Source organism: Macaca fascicularis, chromosome 18 (genome assembly GCF_037993035.2).
Source record: "Macaca fascicularis isolate 582-1 chromosome 18, T2T-MFA8v1.1".
Taxonomy (NCBI): domain Eukaryota; kingdom Metazoa; phylum Chordata; class Mammalia; order Primates; family Cercopithecidae; genus Macaca; species Macaca fascicularis.
In genome coordinates this window covers 49,017,370-49,043,351 of record NC_088392.1, presented here as the reverse complement: position 1 = coordinate 49,043,351, position 25,982 = coordinate 49,017,370, and the positions used below count along the sequence as shown (strand labels likewise).

The following is a 25,982-nucleotide window of genomic DNA, read 5'->3' as shown; positions in this document are numbered from 1 at the left end:
CAGCTGTTCCATCAAAGAAAATTACAGAAAATTAAAGTGCTAAAGAGGCAAAGCTGCTCTTCTTATTTTGAAGTTTTTCAACATACTAAAGAAGGATGATTTTCAGAAGAGAAGACCCTTTGTTACCATCTGTTTTATCCTCTTCCTCAAACGACAGCCCAGTTCTCTCCTAAGCAAGTCCCTGTGGCCCATCTCCTCTGTTTATCCCCATCTTTATTGCCCCATACACATTCAGCATACTCCTAACACAGACAATACAAAATTGCTGCTTATTCTGAAAATGCTGTGAACTCTTATCAGTCAAAAGGAAAAGGACACACTCCTTTCACTGCGAGTTTGTTGTAGTTATTGTGTCTGTAGGTCAGCCGAGGAGGGAAAAGCTGGTTTTGAGATAGGATCCCTCATTGTTCAGAGGAGAACTCAAATGGAGATAGAGATGTCAGTCTGAGAAAGAAGAGACACCCACATCATACAGATACCCTCCCTCCCTCTCTCCTCTAAAGAAAAGGATTTGCATACACAAGTTTCCTTCTGAGCTTTGTCCAAGGCAGCTTTTGAGAGATGCTATCTGAAAAAGTGTCTGGAGAGAGAAAACTAGTACATTAATCAGTATTTCAGATGCAGGTTGGGGCAAAGCAAAACTTTCCATTTCTGATGGGAAGATGCCCCTGGGGGTGTCTGTCCCTTTCCAGGTCCCTAGAACAGCTCTAGAAAGTAATTTGCTCTGTAAGCTCTGGTAAACTATGTCTATTTCCTATGGTTCCACTTACTCATTCAAAATTAGTGTAATTATAAATATTCGCCATATTATATGACTCTTTTGAGAAACAGAAAAATATAAGATATGTGACAGTGTTTTGACATATTATGAATACACAAATATAAGCAATTATTGTCCTTAGGAAATTAATAGAACTAGGCACCAAAGTACTATCCTAAGCAGCCCCGCACTTCCAATTGTGTTTAAAACAAGATACTTATAAATAGCGTATTTTTCATATATAAAATACTTTTGATAATCTCTCTCAATTCACATTTGGTCAACCTGATGTGTGTAAAAAGAGAGGTAGATGTTCTCTCATTTTTTATTTAAACTATGCAAAACTCTCTGTCTTGCCTTTTTTTAATGTTACATACTGTGTATGCATTTACTTTTAGTATAGTAATTACTAGATAATTACTAGTGTAATTTTATTCATAATAAGATAATTACTAGTGTTTAGACTAGACTAGTATATTATATATACTGGTATGAAAAACTGATTTTTTAAATGTTTTAACTGAAACAAATGTCTTTCTTTTAATTTTTCAAATATCTAATGTAAAACTTCAAAAAGCAAGACATGTAAATAAAACGGTAATCTCATTACCAAAAATAGATTTTATGTATTAAAACATGGCATTTTTCTTTAAAGATTCAACCACTGAAGAGACAATATTACTTAGATGGGGATAACAACTACAAGAGTTTTAAATCAGTTCATGTTTTTTATCCCATCTCTTAAATAATTTCCAGACATATCTACCTAAAATCAACGATTTATTTGCGATTCTGTGCTCTTTTACCTCTGTTGGACGCCAGCATGAATCTTTTGGAATATACATGGACCCATTTAATGGATCCATATGTGAAGCATATTCAGTTCTCTCTCAGTCCCTCTGCTCATCATTTCCCCTAACGCAGAGAAAGCAGAACATGACATTTGGCCTTTCTGACATGGCTATCATGGTACCTCATCATTTTAATGAAACAAAATAACAAACATTCACTGGCGCTTTCTCTGTGCAAAAACTATGCCAGTTAGGCACGGTGGCTCACGCCTATTATTCCAGCATTTTGGGAGGCGGAGGCAGGCGGATCACGTGAGGTCAGGAGTTCAAGACCATCCTAGTCAACATGGTAAAACCCTGTCCCTACTAAAAATACAAAAATTAGCTGGGCATGGTGATGTGAGCCTATAATCCCAGCTACTAGGGAGCCTGAGGCAGGAGAATCACTTGAGCCCAGGAGGTGGAGTTGCAGTGAGCTGAGACCACACCATTGCACTCCAGCCTGGGCAACAAGAGTGAGACTCTGTCTCAAAAAAAACAAAACTATGGCACTATGCTAAATAATTTACATATAATGGAACTTTTAATTTTACAAAAAAAAGTATCAAAATATAAATGCTTATTTATTATAAACCTTTTTACTTTTCCTATTCTATTACTAAATGAGCACTAGACCTTAAGATGCATTTGTAAATAATCTGAGATATGAACTGAGAAATCATATTCACTAGGTAAATCAAAAAACACTCTTGCCTGTAAGAAGAGCCATTTGTTGGGTGGAGAAGTAGTTATCTGTTATTGGGCAAGATTCATCAATTTTTTCAAAGAACCAGTTAACTTAGGGAACTGTCAATCAATGCATTTGTCAATCTTATGAACCTAGCCATAATTTAAGGTACTAGAAATTACATCGATTCCTTGTTATCTGCACACTTTGCATTGATTAATTTGTACTTAAAAAAAAGTAGGGCGATATTGCCATGGAGATGTATGTAAAACCTCCAGATGAATCATATAATTAGGGCATTAAATGTCATGTTACTTAATAAAACAGTATTTTTGTATAGGTTACAGAGTACATATGTATCTTTATATGCCTGAATACACACACTATATGAATACATGTGTGTTTTTACATATATATGTATATATACATATGTAAATATATAAATACATGTGTGTGAATAAAGGTCATCCTCATTTTCCAAACATGATGGCAGCTAGACATTTTTAAAATTACAGTTACGTCCCTTAAAAACTTCCCCTATTTTTCCCCTATATATATACACACACACATATATATGTATATATACAGACATATACATATATATACACACATATGTGTGTGTGTGTGTGTATATATATATCTCCTATTACTTGTTTGGATGCCTTGGGGCACATTTTGCTAAATGATTAGATTCTATGCACATTAATATTTAAAACATAAATATAAGGAGTTCTCCTCAAAATATAACATAGAATTTGAAATAGCACCAAATAAGTTAAACAAATGAATACCTATAATCGATTCATTCATATCAAAATGGGAATTTCTATAAATTCATATTCTTCCTGTGAGCAAAAATAGGGGAAGTTTTTATGGGACATAACTGTAATTTTAAAAATATCTAGCTGCCATCATGTTTGGAAAATGAGGATGACCTTTATTCAGGGTGGTGAATGTTTCTCAAAGCATGCAGCCCAGGTGACTCAGTCATGCTGTTGAAATCTGATGGAAAGAGTCCCCAGAGGCAAGGTCATTATCTGATAAAAGGTACTTCCTACCTGGGCTGCCCTCTTTGTGAGCAGAAGTGGAGGGGAAAGTGAAACATAGTCCTTATGAGAAGCTCAGCTCTCAGATAAACTTTTCTTTGTAAGAAGTGACTTTTCCAAGCTATTTCAAACCACTGGCATGTGGTGCATTTTGAAGATGGATAGTCAGCTGTGCCCCCACAGCTGTGAGAGTCTGGCACACTAGCTCTCCAACCAGCTAGCAGGAAGACAGATACTGTCATTTGGTGGGGAATGGATCACCCACAGATGTTTAGAAGAGGAGGAATGTCTATGTCCTTTGGCAAGCTCATGAACACCAACCTCTTGCATACGGGCACAGAAAGAACTGAATTCAATGCCCAGCCTGTTGTCATATTACCCAGCATACTTTTACCACCATGTCTTCATTCATTCTTAGTTGGAAAATAAATTGCTTGAGATGAAATTATTTGGCCCTGGGGCAGATGCTGCAACATGCCTTCTTGTAAAGGAAACCCAACACACCTGGATTTTTTAATATCAGAGTTGCTTAAGAGCAAATTTCTTCTACAGTAAATGAAGACCCAATTTTTCTTTCTAAAAGTATTCCAAATCTAGAGGTAACGCTGACTTATGAGTAAGTTTTTATTACCTCTGCATCCTACAAAACCTGTTTGACACACACCATATGCTTGACCTCTGTCATTCTGCCTGCGAAAGACAACCATGTCACCTAGAAGAAATGACCTTGTGAATGAAGAGATGCAGTTCTAAAGAGATATTGTTGGAAATTCTTGATTCAGTGAAAACAACCCAGAGAGCATATTTCCATAGTCCACTTTAGTCCATTTAAAGATCATGGATGATAGCGACACTATAATAAAACGTCCAATTGCTAGTTTGTTTGTTTGTTTGTTTTTCCTACTGACTGCAGATTTCACTATCTCGTTACATGCCTCAGCCGACCAATGCCTTAGTGGCTATGGACCATTTTCCATTTTGACTAGCAGAAGTATGACTTCTGGAAACATGCCTCCCCAATCTGTTGCATGTCAGGGTTCTCTGTTCCTGCAGATTACTTACTCTTACATTTCAGCATAACCCAAACACAACCACTCTATCTCCAACATTACATGTTCTTATTAGTTTATTGTCTGTAGCTACTGAGCTATGTTTTGAGGCCCAATAGAAATTTCCAGAAGAGAAAATCTGATTGGCTAAGCCTATGTAATGGAGTTGCTTTTCCTACATCAGGTGTCCTCCTTCACTCCAATAAGAGTGGTCAAGAAAGGGTAGAGTCATATTTACGATACAGCTATAGGAGCCTATTTCATGAGTTGAAATGGGTAATTTACAAAGAAAAAAATGGGAGGATTGGGTAAGATGGCATTGTCAGCTACTCCCTTCTCAAGCTAGATCAGTAAGCAGAAGATAAGCAGAAAATAATATTGCAAATGCTTATTTCTCTAGATTAATGACAAAAGTGTCAGTATTATTCATATATCCAGTATATTCATACTTCATTTCATTAATTTGAAAATCTAGACACTTCTTCCCATAGGGTTTAATTATTCAGAGTTTTCACACTTGTCAAAGTTCAGATAAATGGTATTATATCCTTGTATCCCCACACTTTGTACAATGCCTGACATACAATGAATGTTTAATGAATATTTGAATCAAGGAATTAATAAAGTTTTTGAATGAATTTTGCACACATTCTTGAATGTGTTTATACAGGCGTTGAGCCATAATATTCTAGCAAACTGGAAGAAATTCTCTTCCAAAGAGTACATTGGAGACAATTTTTTATTGCTGTTATTTCGTCAAGCAATAATCATGCATTTTTTACTTTGTCTCCTCTTAATCACAATTTACTTTTATTTCATAAGAAGGTATGTGTTATTTTTACTTTGTGAATTTGGGATGTTAAAAGAAGCATCATCCACACATCTGGATAAATAGAATTACGGATTTTTACCTTAAATTTTCATTCACATGTTGAATAGGTGGAGATGTAATTTTATTTGACTTCTGTTATTTTTACTACTATAATCGTTTCTAAGGTTCAAGCTTGACTTGTTGCCTTCTAATGATAACTGGTGGTCTGGGCTGCAGTGGAGGTATTTAATTGAAATTTCAAACGTGTTTGAATGTGCTTTTTCTGTAAAGGATTATGACTTGGCTCTGTGGTGTCTGCTATGTATTATACTATCCAACGTTAAGAATACATTGTTTCCTGTGATATATCAAAATATACTCTAATGCTTTAAGGTGTTCAAATTTGCCAAAATATTGCAACAAAATTAATGAAGTGAAAATGTCTTACCATGAATGGAGCCATTTTTCTAAAACTGAGGCAGGTATTGAGTAAAAAACTCTCATCCAAGGATAAAATGATGGCCAAAGGAGTTTGTTTTATCAGCATTGGCTCTTCTTAAATAATTTTAAAGAATGTCAATGAAAAGAATTTTTCTGATTTGAGAAATAAGCAGTGCATTAAACCAGCCTGAGAGTAAATGCCACTCCCATGATGTCACTTCATGTACAATTCATGTACTTTGTTACTACCTAGAAGATAAATTCCAAACTATTCAGATTGATGTGACCTTCCTCAATCTGGTCCTATTCTATCATTCCAACTCTGTAAAGAATCTTTTACTTAGAGAAGCCAGTCTTTTCACTTCCCACATATGAATCTCATTCTAAATTTAGGACCTTGATCATCACTCCTCATCTTTCTTTTCTTCTCTTGCTCACAATTTAGAACCTAACTAAATTGCTTCATTTCAAGGTTTGCTCTTCCTATCTCTGTCTCTGTTTATGTCTCTGTCTCTGTCTGTTTCTCTTTATACTTTTTTTTTCTTCCTCTTTTTTTATTATACTCTTAAGTTCTGGAATACATGTGTAGAACGTGCAGGTTTGTTACATAGGTATACACGTGTCATGGTGGTTTGCTGCACCCATCATCTACATTAGATATTCCTCTTACTGCTATCCCTCCCCTAGCCCCCCACCCCCTGACAGGTCACAGTGTGTGATGTTCCCCTCCCTCTGCTCATATGTTCTCATTGTTCAACTCCCACTTATGAGTGAGAATATGCACTGTTTGGTTTTCTCTTCCTGTGTTAGTTTGCTGAGAATGATGGTTTCTAGCTTCATCCATGTCCCTGCAAAGGACATGAACTCATCCTTTGTTATAGCTGCATGGTATTCCATGGTGTATATGTACCACATTTTCTTTATCCAGTCTTTCATTGATGGGCATTTGGGTTGGCTCCAAGTCTTTGCTATTGTGAACAGTATCACAATAAACATACGTGTGCATGTGTCTTTGTAGTAGAATGATTTATAATCCTTTGGATATATACCCAGTAATGGGATTGCTGGGTCAGATGGTATTTCTGGTTCTAGATCCTTGAGGAATTGCCACACTGTCTTTGGTTGAACTTATTTACACTCCCAACAACTGTGTAAAAGCGTTCCTGTTTCTCCATATCCTCTCCTGCATCTGTTGTTTCCTGACTTTTTAATGATCGCCATTCTAACTAGCATGAGATAGTATCTCATTGTGGTTTTGATTTACATTTCTCTAATGACCAGTGATGATGAGTTTTTTTTTTTTTTCATATGTTTGTTGGCTGCATAAATGTCTTCTTTAGAAAAGTGTCTGCTCATATCCTTCAGCTACTTTTTGATAGGTTTTTTTTTTCTTTCTTTTTTTTTTTTTTTAATTTGTTTAAGTTCCTTGGAGATTCTGATTATTAGCCCTTTGTCAAACAGATAGATTGCAAAAATTTTCTCCCATTCTCTAGGTTGCCTGTTCACTATGATGATAGTTTCTTTTGCTGTGCAGAAGCTCTTCAGTTTAATTAGATTCCATTTGTCAATTTTGGCTTTTGTTGCCATTGCTTTTGGTGTTTTAGTCATGAAGTCTTTGCCCATGCCTATGTCCTGAGTGGTTTTGCCTAGGTTTTCTTCTAGGGTTTTTATGGTTTTAGGTCTTATGTTTAAGTCTTTAATCCACCTTGAGTTTATTTTTAAATAAGGCATAAGGAAGGGGTCCAGTTTCAGTTTTCTGAGAAAACTATGGCTAGTTTTCTCAACACAATTTATTAAATAGAGAATCCTTTCCACATTGCTTCTGAAGGACCTCTTCAAGGAGAACTACAAACCACTGCTCAGAGAAATAAGAGAGGACACATGTAAGTGGAAAAACATTCTGTGATCATGGATAGGAAGATTCAATATCTTTATATGTTTTGAAAAAGTAACTGGGTACAATTATTTCACAGAAACAGTGAAGGAATGACTTGTCCGGGTACCGGTGAAACTTTTGTTATGACTGTTATCAAAGTCTTTGTAGATAAAAACATGAACTTGAACAATGGTGTACTAGAAAAATTAACTTTTTGGAACTGACGTAATAATGAAAGGCAAGTTTCCCTTTCCCACATCTCCCACCAGCATCAAAAGCTATTTATTATTTATTATCTACATAGATAAAGACTTTGAATGATATGTGATCTAAACCAAAATAAATTTTAAAACAAGTGACCATTTCCCTTAAACTCATACCTTGTGTTTATAAAATATTTGGCAAATGTAAACTTCAGTTGTTAATACAGAGAGAAATTATTTAAGGGTGATCAATAAAATTCTTTTGGAATAATTTTTTTTTCATGCTTGAAGTGTTTCCTAGAAAGACTTTAGCTCAATTGTTTCATTTCTGTGTCTTGTTGAGTTCCTTATTGTTCATTTTCTGGGAATTACCTCCCTTCTTCCATTCGCATAGACCAAATTCACCTGTCTTTCAAAGTCATATTTGCTTCACAGATAGTCTATGAACATTTTCATGAATATTGAAATTGCTTCCTGATTTCGGTAGTAATTATGGGCTGTACAAAGGCTTATTTGGAATTATCATTGCAGAATTTTAAAAGTGGAGGAGATGTTAAGATTTTCTAGTCCCATTTGTAATTCTACAGTGAAAAAATTGAGAGCCCTCCCAAGTCCCTATTGTTCTATGCTGCTTTGCATAGGCCAATTATTTTAATGTGATACCTCAGCTTTACTTTTAAAAATGATTCCCTATTTACTGCATTGGTTTCTAAAATACTTCTCTATGAATATTTTTGCTGATCTCTTGTGTATAGAACATATATAAATCATTCATATCTATGTGCATATATTGATATATATTACATATGTACATATGTATATTAACCATTACAAGGATTTTCCCATCAAGTTAGCATTAGGGTTCCCATGGGGTTATATAGCAGTGAAAAGCCCATGTCTCAAGGAACTCCTTAGTCCCAGGCAAACTGAAATATGTAGTCACCCTGTATCAGGTTATTTTGTCTTCTTTGTAAACATAATTTTAATGTTTTTAGGGTATTGTACAACCTTTTACATAAGATTCCTAATGCTAAACATTAAGATTGTTTCCAGCTCTCCAACATTCCCTGATTTCTACATTTCCCTAGATTTTACACCTCTAAATTGGATGACATGGTAGATTTAGGGCAAAAATCCATCTCCTAGATCTGAACTAAATACAGTAGCCATAAGACACATGTAGCCATTGAGCACTCAAATTATCACTAAATTGATATGTACTATAAAAATACAGCTCAGTTTTAAATACTTGGTATTATATAAAGGTTATAAAATATCTTAATATTTCTATACTGATACATGTTAAAATGGTAATAGTTTGGATATACTAGGTTAAATAAATTGTGTTATTAAAATTAATTAACTGTACCAGGCAAAATCATAGGCATGAAGTACTGGCTAGTGGTTGCCAGAGGTTAGGAATGTGAGACAGGAGAGGTAGTGGGAGGTGGTTGTGGTTACAATAGGATAGCAGGAAGGATGCTTCTGGTGAAGGAACTGTTGTGTATTGACTGCAGTGGTGGACTCATGAACCAATGTGATAAAACTGCATAAAACTAATTCACACACACACACTCACTCACACATAAATGAGTACAAGTAAAACTGGGGAAATTAGAATAAAATTCATGGATTGTATCAATATTAATATCCTGGTTGTGATATTGTACTAAGATATCTGTGGGGGAAACTGGATATAGGGTACAGGGATCTTAATATATTATTTCTTACAACTGCATATGAATTTGCTATTATCTCTAAGTCAAATATTAACTAAAATTTGTACCTGTTTATTTTTTCATTTTTGATGTTACTACTAGAAAATTTAAAATTTCATATGGGCCATGTGTTATATTTCTATGAGATAGTGCCACCTTAGAAAAACTAGATTTTTTACATCCAGAAATAGCCCACATATTTTGTAGAAATAAGACACTCATGTTTTTATTCTTTACCACTCAACCCACTTTATGAAGAGACATATAATAATTTTCTTCCTTATCAGTGGATCACTATACAATGTGAAGGGGAATTTCATAAATATTATGTTCATAAATATTATGACACTGTTTGTCCCTAGGTGTTATGTCAATAACTCAAGAAATATTTTTTTGCTTGCATTTCTCCTAAAACTTCTAGAGAAGAGGAACCCTGAAATCATCCCAGTAGCTTTACCCCTAAACTCCTACATAGTCCCCTGATACCCTTTCAATTTCAGAGGCTCACTCCTGCTGAAAAGTCTCATCCTGGCCCCACCCTGGAGTCCAGGAGGTTTTGCGGGTTCTCTGAGTCAATGTGAAACTCCAGAGATACTGCATTAAACTTTCAACGGGAAAAACAATGAAACAATACTCTCAGAAAGCTCAAGCCCTGCTTGTAAGACAACTAGGGCTCCATGCCGATTTCTCCAACTTGATGATATTCCTACCTAGGAGCTTCCTCTTCATTTTATTCTGAGGGCCCCATCACCATGAGAGGCTGGTTTCTTTGGTATGCAGTTCAATAGGCTTCCTCATTAGATGCCCATATGTCTTACTATTATCTCACAATATAATTATTTTCTAGTTTTTCTTCTAGTAAGGATTTAGGTTCTCTGAATGCTTCTTACCATATTTCCATTGAAACTGAACACACCTACTTCTGTAGGTAAACTATTTTATCTCTGCTATCAAAAGAAGTTCTGGGACCTCCTTTATATATTTTGATTTAAATTGACTAGCCCAGCTCTGTGACTACTTCTCAAGCATTACTCAGGGTTTTACATAGTCCTAAATGTTTGTAAAAGTTACTTCTTCTCAGACTTGGCATATTCCCTGAGACACAGCTACCAGTCAGCAAATTTATATTATTTTTAACAATGCCACAGTAACATTCTAAATGCAAACATCCTGACTTATGTTATTTGATTAAGAGACAACAGAAATTATTTATTGATTCATTTTCAAGAATATTTTAGCCTCTTCTCTTTGTAACCATCATATGGCAAAATCAAATAATACAAAATAATATAAAACACCTCAAAACAAACAACAACAACAACAGGAAAAAAAAAAAAAACAACCTTGGCAAGGGAAAGAAAATAGGTTATATTTGCATCATTTAACGAGAGTCAAGGCTTAGTGAGATCCAATTAGTATCAACTCTATAATAAGATGGAAATGATGTAAAGTTTATATTACATCTGCCAATGTGTATACAAAATTTCAAGGTATATACAAGTTGTCAAGGCTGTCTTAACTTGGCAGCCTTCTGTTTTTTAAGTTCTACAGGTACCAAATAACTGATTAATTCTAGATATTCAACCATCTGGTTGGTAATGACACCCTTGATTAAACAGAGAGATTGTTTTTCCCCATGAGCCATTAGAGGCACACACCTGGCCATCCTTGAGTAAAACAATACCCAGTGGCATGTGTTGTGCTTGAAGGTAAGATGCCATGGAGGACCACAAAGATGGAGTACATTAACCGGCAGAAGGTTAGTCCCATGAAACCCTATGTAAGAGAAGGGCAAAGATGATATAGGGTGGAGTGGAGGAAATTCACACTTGTTGAGTGTCAGCCAGTGAGCTAGAGATTTTAAATGTTTTCTTTCTCATTTAATTATCTCAATAACACACTAAGATAGACAATACTATATCCATTCACAGATGAGGAGCTGAGCCTTAGGTTAAACACAGAACCCAAATAGCATTTATGTAATTTAAATACAATTTCTGCTGGACTCTAAAACTTGTGCTTTCCCTACTGTTCCACAAGGTCTCCTGGGAAGATTGTTATGAAATTCAGTCTTCAGGAAAGACAGAAGATCCCTCTGCAACCTGGCTGTGAAGGAAATGGTAACAAGGTAATATACAAGTGACTGGAAGAAGTAATTACACAACACATGGGACTGTCTAGTTTAGCAGAGAAGAAGTCCCATCAGCAGAAAGAAGCAGAGGCAATGACCTATATCAAATGTGGTAGTGTGTTCTGTCAACTACTGCCTTTCCCATTAGCCATGGATGCTTTTTCCATCTCAACTAGATGGGAAATGGGCAAAAAGATATCAACAGGCTCAGTTCTCTAGATAGCGAACCTATCACCATTCCATTGTGCCAGAGGGGAAAACCTTAGCATCTGTCAGTATGTAAGGTCACAAACTTTATATACTCCTCTGTCATGTGGCCCAGTTATTTTGATTGAGCTATTATCCTCATTTATTGCTCTATTCAAAGGGTAGAGTTTTGACATTGTGCTCATTTTTTTATCCTCTAGTTGTATTTTATCATCCCCTGCTCTCTAGCCTAAGCCATTGTTTCCACTCATAATAAAAATGTGTAGCATCCCATTGATTTGAGTTTGAGCATAATTTACTGGATGGACCTCACTCAGCATTGAACATTCTCAGACGTTAATTCTTAATCTAATCAAGCAGAATTTACAAAGTTGGCACAGTAGTTGACTACTCTAAAGGCGCTGCTTTACAGTTAGTCTAATTTTTCTATCCATTGTCTTGCCTGATTCAACCTCTATCTTTTCCCTTCTCTGTTCATGTGGCTAAGGTCTTAATGTTGTATGTAGTCAAGTCTGAACAGATAAAGCAATGTCAAAATGGTTTGGGTTGCAGTATTGTGTTTGAGAGAGACATGAAAGAAGACTGCCAGCAGTTAGCTATAACCTCCGTTCAGTGTCCCCTGACAAGACACAGAAAATAGATTGCCATTGGCAAGGCCACAGGCTGTGTTGTTAAATTTTTGTCCTTAAGGTTTTAAGTGAATTGATCTTAAACACTTTCAAGTGAGAGTTCCTCAGTAGTCTAATAGGATTTTTTTTTTTTTCTTCAAATATTTAGGTGAAGACTTCAGCCAAAAGACATTCCATCATCTTTCTCAATGTAACTAGTCCTTATAGTACAGGTCTCAATGATAGCATTTTGGGGGCAAACACTGTCTCCTGCTGACATGTAGCATTCTTTATGAATCTCATGGATGCTCCCTGATTTAATTTTGATCCATTCCATTTCCACTTCCTTCTCCTATTTTGGTTCTCAGGCTATTCTCTTCCAGTCATTCATCACTGTTTCTCCTGATTTCCTGTCTGTAATGTGCCTTCGTTACACTCCTTGACAATTTTGTCTTAATCCTCTTCCTTAATCCAAGTAAAAATGATGAGGTTGTGATTATCCCAGTTTATCTACCCTATCACATCATCACACAGTTCCTCCTTTTGGGGTGGATGGGCTGAGGCAAAATATGGCAAAGAATGATTGGAAGCAAAAGCTCCTCCATGACCTACATTTTTTCCACCCCAGTCTGTGCTTTTCACTGTTGTTGTCTTTGACTACACTTTTCCCCACTTGGAAATAAAGATAGTTATATACACTATTCAGTGCTGAATTTCTTTTTTTTTTTTTTTTTTCTTACATTCAAGACAGTCTTTCTCTCCTGAGCAAACAGGTAGTCTTTTTTCCTTAGCTCTGTAAAATGAATTATTTTAACTGAGAGTCCATAATGAATTTTTCTTGGTCTTAATAAGATCATTAAACCAGGGGTTGAGATCATAACATGCCATCCTAATGATATCCATTTAATCAAAACGTTCATTTGTTTTCATTATAGCAAGTTTAGAAAGCAATTCCGAAGTGCTTTCCATGGTGTTAATTGGTCTTTTAGGTTTCTCCTCCTCCTCCTCCTCCTCCTCCTCGTCCTCCTCCTCCTCCTCTTCCTCTCCTTCTCCTTCTCCTCCTTCTTCTCCTTCTCTTTCTCCTTTTTAATCTGGAGGTCAAGAATGTTCTGCAATGGACAACAAAAGAGTGATCTTACTAGGTCACTCACTTTATCTCCATTTCTGTCTCTCAGAATTCTTCTATTCTTTAGTGTTCATCCTAAATTTAACTATTCTTTTAAAACTCGGGCAAGGGTTAGGTTACTTATACTTTTTCTATACTCCATTCATTTACTCATCAGGAATATGGCTAATAAAGAAAACCCCTCTACCCAATGAAGCCTTAATGTCTCTTTCAGAAATAGACCTAGTTGGCATATATAGGTAGTTCTTTCAGCAGACAGAAGGAAGTCTGCCAGATTGACTGAAAAATGAGCTCACACTACAGATAGGAGGTGAGTCCTGGTTATCTTTGTACAGTAAGACCTGGTATATGCTCAAAACATGGGTTACTCGAAGTTTTGTCACAAACCAGCAGCAAGAGCATCACCTGAAAACTTGTTATACATGTAAAATTGTCAGTCCCCACACCAGATCTACTGAATCAGAAACTCTGTAGATGATTCTAGGTGATTCTGAAGATAGACTAGAGTTTGAGAATAAATGCTTTAGAAGAATGGACCTATTGGGGTGGGGTCAAGATGGCTGACTAGAAACAGCAGCGATCAAAGAACCATCATTAGGGTGTGAATTCTTCCCCAGCAACCAAGCTATCCAGGTTCTTTCATTGGAACTGACTAGGCGGCTGGTGTGATCCACGGAGAGGAAGAAAGAGCAGAGTGGTGCAGCGACCCACCTGAGAGCGATATGGGGCAGGAGAGGTGGAGACTGAGCATGCTACCCAGCCAGGGAAATCATGCTTTTTCATGGAACTGCTCAACCCACAGAGCGGGAGATCCCACTGGTGATCCCACATCACTGGGGCCTAGGGCTTCAACCTCGGAGCTGCGCACATTCTCATCAGCCTCTCAGCTAGAATCTGCTTAAGCCTGCAGAGCTCCCAAGGGGAGGGCGATCAGCAACACAGCTGTGACTGCCTGCTGACTAAGTCAGTTGAGATCCTTGGGGGAGGGGCAGCAGCCAGCACTGGGTCTCACAACTGCCTAACACGCTAAGCTCACTGGGCAGGGGAAGGGTGGCATCCATCTTTATAGCTCCAGGCCACACTTTTCCCCTGCTGGAGCTGGGGAGGCAGGACGGCTTGGTCCCAAAAAGTGTCCCTCACAACTCAACACACTGGCTGTGGCAGACTGCAGCCAGAGCGCCTCTTCACGCCTGACCCTGACTCATCCTTCCTCACTGGAGGGACTTCCCTGCAGGAACTGCAACAACTCCAGCCAGAGGCTCAGGGACAGAACCCAGATCTCCCTGGGCCTGAGGCCCTAGAGGGAGGAGAGGCCACAGTATCTGTGAACCAGCAGCCTTAGCCTTTCTTCCTGGTAATTCTGAGGAATCTAGGCAGCCCAGACAAGTGGGTTTCCCCCCAGTGAACCACAGCTCCTCCACCAAAGGACAAAGTGCTTCATTAAACGGGTCCTGTTCCCTGTGCTATTCAACTGGATGAGACTCTTTCACAGTAGTTGTCAGATACCCTATACAGGAGCGATCCTACTGGCATCAGGTTTGTGCCACTCGAGGTCAGAGATCCCAGAAGGAGGAGCAGGCACAGATCTTTGATTTTCTCCATCCTCCTTGAGTAACATCTCCAGGCATGGAAGCTAACCAGATAAATAGGGCCTGAAGTGAATTCCTAGCAAACTGCAATAGCCCTACAGAAGAGGGACATGACTATTGAAAGAAAAACAAACAGAAAGCAACAACAACAGCATTGACAACAACAAACCGGGCGCGGTGGCTCACGCCTGTAATCCCAGCACTTTGGGAGGCCGAGGCGGGCGGATCACAAGGTCAGGAGATCGAGACCACGGTGAAACCCCGTCTCTACTAAAAATACAAAAAATTAGCCGGGCGCGGTTGTGGGCGCCTGTAGTCCCAGCTACTCGGGAGGCTGAGGCAGGAGAATGGCGTGAACCCGGGAGGCGGAGCTTGCAGTGAGCCGAGATCGCGCCACTGCACTCCAGCCTAGGCGACAGAGCGAGACTCCATCTCAAAAAAAAAATAAATAAATAAAAAAGTCCCCACAACAACCCCATCCAAGGGTCGGCAGCCTCAAAGATCGAAACTAGACAAACTCACGAAGATGAGAAAGAATAAATGAAGAAACACTGAACACCCAAAGGCCAGAGTGCTTCTTTTCCAGATGATCACATCTGTCCAGCAAGGGCTCAGAGGTGGATGGAGGATGAGATAGATGAATTGAAAGAAGTAGGCTTCAGAAGACGGGTAATTAAAAACTATGCTGAGATAAAGGAGCATGTTCTAATCCAATGCAAAGAAGCTAAGAACCTTGATAAAATGTTAGAGGAGCTGCTAACTAGAACACCCAGTTTAGACAGGAACATAAATAACCTGAAGAAGCTGAAAAACACAGCAGGAGAATTTTGTGAAACATACACAAGTATCAATAGCCGAATCAACCAAGCAGAAGAAAGAATATCAGAGTTTGAAGACCACCTTGCTGAAATAAGGCATGCAGACAAGATTAGAGAAAAAAGAATGAAAAGGAATGAACAAAGCCTCCAAGAAATATGGGACTTGGTAAAAATACCAAACTGACGATTGATTGGAGTACCTGGAGGAGACGGGGAGAATGGAAACAAAGTGAAAAACACACTTCGGGATATCATCCAGGAGAAGTTCCCTAACCCAGCAAGACAGGCCAACATACAAATTCAGGAAATACAGGGAACACCACTAAGATACTCCCCAAGAAGATCAACCCTGAGACACATAATCATCAGATTCTCTAAGATCAAAATGAAGGAAAAAAACATGTTGGGGGCAGCCAGAGAGAAAAGCCAGGTCACCTATAAAGAGAAGCCCAACAAACTAACAGTGAACATCTCAGCAGAAACTCTACAAGCCAGAAGAGATTGGGGGCCAATATTCAATGTTCTTAAAGGAAAGAATTTTCAGCCTAGAATTTCACATCCAGCCAAACTAAGCTTCATAAGCAAAGGAGAAATAAAATCCTTTCCAGACAAGCAAATGCTGAGGGATTTCATTACTACCAGGCCTGCCTTGAAAGAGCTCCTGAAAGAAATGCTAAATATGGAAAGGAAAAGCTGGTACCAGCCACTGCAAAAATGCATCAGAGTATAAAGACCAATGACGCTATGAAGAAACTCCATCAACCAGTGTGAAACAAACAAACAAAACAGATAGCATCATGATGACAGGAACAGATTTACACCTAACAATGCTAACTTTGAATATAAATGAGCTAAATGTTCCATTTAAAAGACACAGACTGGCAAATTGGATGAAGAGTCAAGACCCATAGGTGTACCATATTCAGGAGACCCATCTCACATTCCAAGACACACGTAGGCTCAAAATAGAGAGATTGAGGAAAATTTACCAAGCAAATGAAAGCAAAAACATAGATAGATAGATAGATAGATAGATAGATAGATAGATAGATAGATAGATAGATAGATAGATAAAAAGCAGGGGTTGCACACCTAGTCTCTGATAAAACAGACTTTAAACTTACAAAGATCAAAAAAGATGAAGAAGGGCATTACGTAATGGTAAAGGGATCAATTAAACAGGAAGAGCTAATTATCCTAAATATATATGCACCCAATACAGGAGCACTCAAACTTATAAAACAAGTTCTTAGAGACCTACAAAGAGGGTTAGGCTCCCACACAGTAATAGTGGGAGACTTTAACACCCCACTGTCAATATCAGACAGATCAACAAGATGGAAAATTAACAAGGATATTTAGGACTTGAACTCAATTCTGGATCAAGTCGACCTAAGAGATATCTACAGACCTCTCCACCCCAAATCAACAGAATAAACATTCTTGTCAGCACCGCATAGCACTCATTCTAAAATCGACCACATAATTGGAAGTAAAACACTCGTCAGCAAATGCAAAAGAATGAAAATCATAACAGTCTCTCAGATCACATTAGAACTCAGGATTAAGAAACTCACTCAAAATCACACAATTACATTGAAATTGAACAACCTGCTGCTGAATGACTCCTGGGTAAATAATGAAATTAAGGCAGAAATCAAAAAGTTATTTGAAACCAGTGAGAACAAAGAGACACGTATCATAGTCTCTGGGACACAGCTAAAGCAGTGTTAACAGGGAAATTTATACCCTTAAATGCCCACATCAGAAAGCTAGAGAGATCTCAAATCAATACCGTAACATCATATTTAAAAGAGCTAGAGAGGCAAGAGGAAACTAATCCAGAAGATAGCAGAAGACAAGAAATAACTAAGATTAAAGCAGAAATGAAGGAGATAGAGACACAAAAAACCTTTCAAAAAAATCAGTGACTCCAGGAGCGGGTGTTTTGAAAACAATAATAATACTAGCAATACTAATAAATGAGAAAAGAGAGAAGAATTGAATAGATACAACAAAAATGACAAACGGGATATCACCACTGACTCCACAGAAATACAAACTACCATCAGAGAATGCTATAAATACATCTATGCAAATAAACTATAATATCCAGAAGAAATGGATAAATTTCTGGACACATACTCCCAAGACTAAACCAGGATGAAGTCAAATCCCTGAATATATCAACAAGTTTTGAAATTAAGGCAGTAATTTATAGCCCACCAACTAAAAAAATCCCAGGACCAAGTCTGATTCACAGCCAAATTCTACCAGAGGTACAAAGAGGAGCTGGTACCTTCTAAAACTATTCCAAACAATTGAAAACAAGGGACTCCTCCCTAACACATTTTATGAAGCCAGCATTGCCCTGATACCAAGACCTGGCAGAGACACAACAAAAAAAAGAAAACTTCAGGCCAATATCCCTGATGAACATCTGTGTGAATATCCTCAATGAAACACTGGCAAACTGAATCCAGGAGCACATCAAAAAACTTATCCACTATGCTCAAGTCAGCTTCATCCCTGGGATGCAAGGCTGATTCAACATATGCAAATCAAAAAATGTAATCCATCACATAAACAGAACCAAAGACAAAAACTACGTGATTACCTCAACAGATGCAGAAAAAGCCTTCCATAAAATTCATCATCCATTCATGTTAAAAACTCTCAATAAATTAGGTATTGATAGAATATATATCAAAATAATAAGAGCTATTTAAGACAAACCCATAGCAAATATCGTACTGAATGGGCAAAAGCTGGAAGCATTCCCTTTGAAAACCAGTAAGGGACAAGGATACCCTTTCTCACTACCCCTATTCAACATAGTATTGGATGATCTGGCCAGGGTAATCAAGCAAGAGAAAGAAATAAAGGGTATTCAAATAGCAAGAGAGAAAATCAAATTGTTTCTGTTTTCAAATGACATGATTTTATATTTAGCAAACCCTGTCATCTCGGCCCAAAAACGCCTAAAGCTGATAAGCAACCTCAGCAAAGTCTCAGGATACAAAATCAATGTGCAAAAATCACAAGCATTCCTTTACAACAAAAATAGGCAAGCAGAGAGCCAAATCATGAGTGAACTCCACATCACAATTGCTATAAAGAGAATAAAATACCAAGGAATACAGCTGACAAGGGAAGTGAAGGACCTCTTCAAAGAGAACTACAAATCAATGCTCAAGGAAATTAAAGAGGACACAAACAAATGGAAAAACATTCCATCCTTATGGATAGAAAGAATCAATACCATGAAAATGGCCATACTGCACAAAGTAACTTATAGATTCAGTGTTATTCCCAGCAAACTATCATCGACGTTCTTCACAGAATTAGAAAAGACTACTTTAAATTTCATATGGAATCAAAGAACCCATATAGCCAAGACAATCCTAAGCAAAAAGAGCAAAGCTGAAGGTATCATGCTACTTGACTTCAAACTATACTGTAAGTCTACAGTAAGCAGAACAGCATGGTACTGGTACCAAAACAGATATATAGACCAATGGAACAAAACAGAGGCCTCTTAAATAACACCACACATCTACAACCATCTGATCTTTGACAAACCTGACAAAAATAAGCAATGGGGAAAGGATCCCTTATTTAATAAATGTACTGAGAAAACTGTGTAGCCATATACAGAAAACTGAAGCTGGACCCCTTCCTTACACCTTATACAAAAATTAACTCAAGATGGATTAAAGACTTAAATGTAAAACCCAAAATCATAAAAATTCTAGAAGAAAACCTAGGCAATACCATTCAGGACATAGGCATGGGCAAAGACTTCATGACAAAAATGCCAAAAACAATTGCAACAAAAGCCAAAATTGACAAATGGGATGTAATTAAAGAGCTTCTGCAGAGCAAAATAAACTATCATCAGATTCAATAGACAACCTACAGAATTGGAGAAAATTTTTGCAATCGACCCATGTGACAAAGGTGTAATATCCAGAATTTAACTAGGAACTTAAATTTACAAGAAAAATAAAAATAAAAAAGTAGACAAAGGATATGAACAGACACTTTTCAAAAGAAGACATTTAAATGGCCAACAAACATGAAAAAAGCTCAACATCACTAATCATTAGAGAAATGCAAATCAAAACCACAATGAGATATCATCTCATGCCAGTCAGAATGGTGATTATTGAAAAGTCAAGAAACAATAGATGCTGGTGAGGCACTGGAGAATTAGGAATGTTTTTACACTGTTGGTGGGAATGAAAGTTAGTCCATTGTGGAAGACAGTATGGTAATTACTCAGCGATCTAGAACCAGAAATATTATTTGACCCAGCAATCCCATTACTGGGTATATACCCAAAGGAATATACATCATTTTACTATACAGACACATGCACACATATGTTTATTGCAACAATAGCAAAGTCATGGAACCAACCCAAATGCCCATCAGTGATAGACTGGATAAAGAAAATGTGGTACATACCCAAAAAGGAATGAGATCATGTTTTTGCAGGGAAATGGATGAAGCTTGAAAGCCATCATCCTCAGCAAACTAACACAGGAACAGAAAACCAAACACTGCATGTTCTCACTCCTAAGTGGGAGTTGAACAATGAGAACACATGGACATAGGGAGAGAAATGACACACACCAGGGCCTGCTGGTGGGTGGGAGGCTAGGGGAGGGAATTTAGAGGATGGGTCAATAGATGCAGCAAACCGCCATGGCACACGTATACCTATGTAAAAAAACCTGTACATTCTGCACATGTATCCTGGAACTTAAAGTTAAAAAAAAAAAAAAAAAATAGTCCCTATTAATCACCTCCCGGCTACTTAAAGTGTTAAGTATGCCTTACCATACACATGTACATGTATAGTGGTATTTTTAACATAAGCTCACAAGGCTTCCAATTATCATTGCTTTCTGGTATTCATGCCTTTGAGTAATTCTCTCCCCTTTAGCATAGACTGGACCTAGAGACTTGCCTAGAATAAAGTATGGTCATAATTAGAGTACAAAAGACTGATTTCCATCTTGCTTTCAGCAGTCTCCTCCTGGAATTTCTTTCCTGCTTTTTCTGATGAAGTAAGCTGGAGAGTCACACGTGGTGAGGAACTGTGGGCAGCCTCTGAACAATTACCAGCAAGGAACAGAGGTAGGTCCTCATTCCAGCAGTCTGGAAGGAACTGAATTCTGCCTACGACCACGTGAGTGAGTTTTGAAGTGAATCTTTCTCAAGTCAGGCATTTGGAGGAGTCTGAAGCCCTGGCCCAAAGCTTGATTGCAACCTTGTTATAGACCCTGAAACAGGGAACCCAGTTAATTTGTGTCAAGATTCCTGACTCATAGAAATGTTGAGATAATCAATATGTGTCATAGATGTGTGCTGTTTTAAGCTGCTAAATTGTAGACATTTTGTTATACAATGGTAGATAATATATACAGACACACACACATCACACACACATATATAATTTACTTGGTTAGTATTGTAATTCACCTGAGTGCATATTTACTGAGCACATGTTGCATTAAGCATGTGCCTTTCTACTGGCTACTGTAAAGGTAGTAATAAATATTGCCTGCCCTTAAAGAAGAAACATTCCTTTTTAAGAAATGGAAATTTTTATGCATATGACACACTTATAATACTAGATAATAAAAAATAAAACTTCAAGTTTAATAGAGAAATTTTAAATATATAGTGGCATAAACAGTAAAAAGAAGTGAGAGAACACTGTTGTCTGTCAGTAAACAATCATATGTGAAGCAATATCTATGAGCCAAAATTTAATTTTTACACTAATCTTAATAAATATGTACCATTAACCCTATTTTCCAGGTGAAAAAGCAGCAGCTGGTTTAGACAGAATAGAGAACTTTGCCCACTTGGTACACAGTAGAGCCAGGTTTCAAATGCAGACTATGAGACTCCTGACCACAAACCTTTAACCACTGCAACATTTTAACTCCATCATGTAAAGAGGGCATTTATCTTGTCTCCAAATGTGCTTATATATACCTAAGCATGTGTGTGTGTATATACACACATGCACGCACACACACACACTCCAGGAAAACATATACATATTTATTTATATATATATACACACATGCATATATATACACACATTTATATGTGTGTATATATATAAATAAATGTATATATATATTCATGGAAAATGATAGAAACTGATTTTTTTTTTACAATTAATAAAAGGATTAACAAATTGGAGATGAGCATGGAGAAAAATTAAAGAGTTATTCTTATCTCTTTGTTTATAAGTCCCAGACACTTTTCATCTACCTCTTACGGGATTTTTCTTTGCTGGAAATAGCCCCGTTACCCTACATTAAAGTATTATTTTACAATTAAACAATGAAATAAATATTCAACGAAAAATTGAGACGCGTCATTCAAAGCTGGTTTTCCTAAATCAAAGTTTGTTGTCATGATCCTCAGGTCAGGTGTTGGTCTACACTTGAGTTACCTAGAAAATTTGTTGAACCTACCAATCCCTAGGCTACATCCGACCTAGGTTTATTCTGTAATTCTGAAGTGAGACCTAGAATCTGGGATTCTGCTTGTTTACTGATTCCCCAGATGATTCTTATGGACAGCAAAGTTTGAGACATTTATTTTTAGCATAAGGAAAATGCTTTAACAGTTCTACACAAACAGTTGTTTTAGCCCCAAGGCAAATAAAATATGAACAAATTAAATGAATAGTAAATTAAGTGGGAGAGGATTATAGGCCTTGTTATGGTAGCCAAGATTATACATATATTATTTTAGGTTCGAGGTACAGGTTCTTTTTGGTTCTTTCATTGAGATATAAAATGTACTGAAGATTAATTTGAGACAATCAGATCGCAAGGTTGAGAGAAAAGTGCCCAGTGTTAATTAAGGGTTAGTTATATTTGGTATCACTTGGACGAATTGAAGTACACTGATCTTTGTTAACTGGGTCAGCCAGGGGTCTAGAGAACAGGTGGTTGAGCAAAATTTCATAAGCACCTGTTTAATATTTGGCTCTGCAATTTCCCCAAAGTTGATCAAAGTGGGGATATGATCATTACCCAAAGATTGTTTAGAGAGATTGAGCCTTGACTGATGAAAAAGGAGCTAATTAGAAATTCACCCTTCCAATCTGGAAAGTGATGAAGTTTAAATAAGATTGGCAAGCAATGAGCTGACCTGATAAAACTGGTCTCTTGTCACTGTTCTTGTCCCTCCCACAATGGAACTTTTCTGTACAGTCATTTCTAAGTAAATTATCTACTTTCTCTAGGAGCTCATACACTTTTGTTTTCTATTCCCATTTTCTTGTCCTTTTTGAATAACTGGATTTAACATTGTCCCACACTCTTTAAAAATCCTAATAAATCACATACATTGGTTACCCTGAAATGCACATAGATTTGTTTCCTTTAATATTCTTAATCAGTTATTTTTTTAAAAATGTATATAATTCATATAGCTTTGATTTTAATAGTTGGTTAACTATATAGTTTGCCAAAATCACTTTCTGGGAAGAACTTTTAATAGTAGGTAATGTGGTTAGTTTATATGACAGAAAACTTGTGTTTAAGTAATACAGGTATTAAAAGGTCTGGATTGGGAATTCAATATATGATGGAAATTAGTCATAAAATATCTATTCTTAATTTCAACAGATGGGAAAACATTTTTAGAATAAAATATTATAAAAGTACAATATAGGGATATCTCAGCATGAGTTTAAATATTAAGTAATGATTGACAGAATATATTGAAAATTTGCTTATTTACTCATTGGAATTAATGTATTTTTTAAACGAACAGCATACAGTATGTGATTTAAACCGGTAAATTGTAATAAAAGTTTTCTTTTCTAAATAATTAGAACACATTAGAGATGGTAATGTTATTCTGCTTTCATCAGCTCCTAAATAAGTTTTAAAAATAATCACCATAGTTTGTCAAGAATTGCTAGGCTGTAAGCAAGGAAACCACTGAAAAAAATGAACTGATATTTTTAAATATTTTATTAGAAAATTATATGAGAAACCTTACACATTATGGGAAACTTAACAGAAATATAAACTAGAAGGAAATTTTAAAAAATAAATGTAATTTACCTTATATTTTCTTTTATTGCTTATATAATTGCTTCAACAAATATTTATTGAGGAATAACTCAGTGCGGATATGTAAGAGAATTAAGAGTAATAAAAACCCTGTCCTCATAGCACTTATATTCTGGTGAATTAAATGTAGTAAATTTCATATAGAGAAAGATGAAACACTCTTTTTTTTTTTTCCAATTTTTTAATTTCCAGGGCTTATGTTCAGGATGTGCAGTTTTGTTACATAGGTAAATGTGTGCCATGGTGGTTTGCTGCACAGATCCACCCATCCCCCAGGTATTATGCCCGGCATCCATTAGCTATTTTTCCTGATGCTCCCCCTCCCCACACCCCAGACAGGCCCCAGTGTGTGTTCCCCGCCATATTTCCATGTGTTTTCATTGATCAGCTTCCAAGACAAACATTTGAATGCAGAGTAACCAGCTTTGTCAAGGGAAAAGTGTGGCCAACAAACTAGTATGCCAATAATATGTCTTAAGATAAACTGCCATGGGTCAAATTCATAAAATTCATGAGAAAAGGGGATATTTCTGATAAATAATGAGAATATAGGATACTAATTCAAATCTACTAAAAGAAATTTTGACACGTTTGGAAGTATTTATATGGCTTTGCCATGGCCAAAGATGTAAATCCATAATTTATACAAAGAAAATTATGTCTTATTTGCTGTCAAACAATTCTAATGTATTTTCAGTTAACAAATGTTGTGAAGCAATGCATTATGTGGTCAGGATTTTTATGAAGAGCTGTGGGGAATACATGTGGAATACAGAAAGTGATCTGTGGTACACAAATAGTATATACTTACACTTTGCCTCAATGTACAGGCACACACATGGACCAACACTGTTTTGGTTTGTTTAAGACGCCATTCAAAGGCCATTTGTGCTGAGAAGACAAGCCCCACATATTTTAGAAAAACAGGGTTGCTTTAAATGTTGATGAAGTGACAAGTGGTGATGGAAAGAAAAAAAATCCTTGGCTCCGTTGATAAGAGCAGATAAAAGAAACTCCAAGAGCATCCCTATGTTAGACCCCTTGCTATTTAGAGAAATACTTCCTATCCTACATAAGTAGAGTCTGACTGTTGTAAATCCAGAGATAAAGGACTCTCTCTCTTAAGGATGTTTTTGGATATTGAGTGGCTTACTAGAGGTGATGGGTCTCGAACCAACATAAATATGTTCATTTTATTTTTCCTTTTTGACCCTCCTATGCAGACACCTAGCATCATAGATTTTTACATGATCTTTATTTCATCACTTTTATCTTATATACCTGATCTTTCTACCTAAAGCCCACTCCCACATGTACATTTACTCATAACTTTCCTCTCTTTGATACATGTATGCTTGCCTGTTTGTATGTATTTTTAATGTGGTGTGACTTTGATTTTTCAATGGACATAAATGGTATTGAACTTTAGATTTCAACCAGATTTGTTCTTTCAACACTCAACACTATGTTTTTAATGTCTTTACTTGATCCTGTATATAACTCTATTTTAGGAATTCTTAAGCATTCTTACTCTGTAGACCCCTTTGGCAGTTTGGGCTTCTTTTCGGTATAAAATTATATTAAATATTATGAAATAAATGCATTTAAAACTTGTAGTGGCTAACTCAATATATAGGATTTCAAAATAAACCAATTATACTGAAATGTAGTTACTAAAATACTAAACCGGCTGGGCGCCGTGACTCACGCCTGTAATCCCAGCACTTTGGGAGACCGAGGCGGGTGAATCACAAGGTTAGGAGTTCAAGACCAGCCTGGCCAACATGGTGAAACCCCGTCTCTGCTAAAATACAAAAAAATTGGCTGGGTGTGGTGATGTGCACCTGTTGTCCCAGCTACTCGGGAGGCTGAGGCAGGGGAATCGCTCGAACCCGGGAGGCAGAGGTTGCAGTGAGCCGGGATTGCATCACTGCACTCCATCCTGGGTGACAGAGCAAGAC

At 36.9% G+C, this 25,982-nt stretch overlaps 1 long non-coding RNA gene across 7 annotated transcripts in view; it reads left to right on the top strand.

The window, feature by feature from the left end:
* The window catches only part of LOC123570045 (uncharacterized), a 357,619-nt gene that overhangs the window by 48,573 nt on the left and 283,064 nt on the right, over positions 1-25,982 (top strand). For 3 of the 7 annotated variants that reach the window (XR_010582867.2, XR_010582866.2, XR_006694008.3), the window contains exons 2-3: positions 11,463-11,550; positions 20,939-21,046. This is a non-coding gene — a long non-coding RNA (uncharacterized lncRNA). Of the gene's footprint in view, positions 1-11,462; positions 11,551-12,537; positions 12,596-20,935; positions 21,690-25,982 lie in introns of those variants that run through there. The other 4 variants (XR_010582865.2, XR_006694009.3, XR_006694007.3 and 1 more) reach the window with 3 other exon arrangements.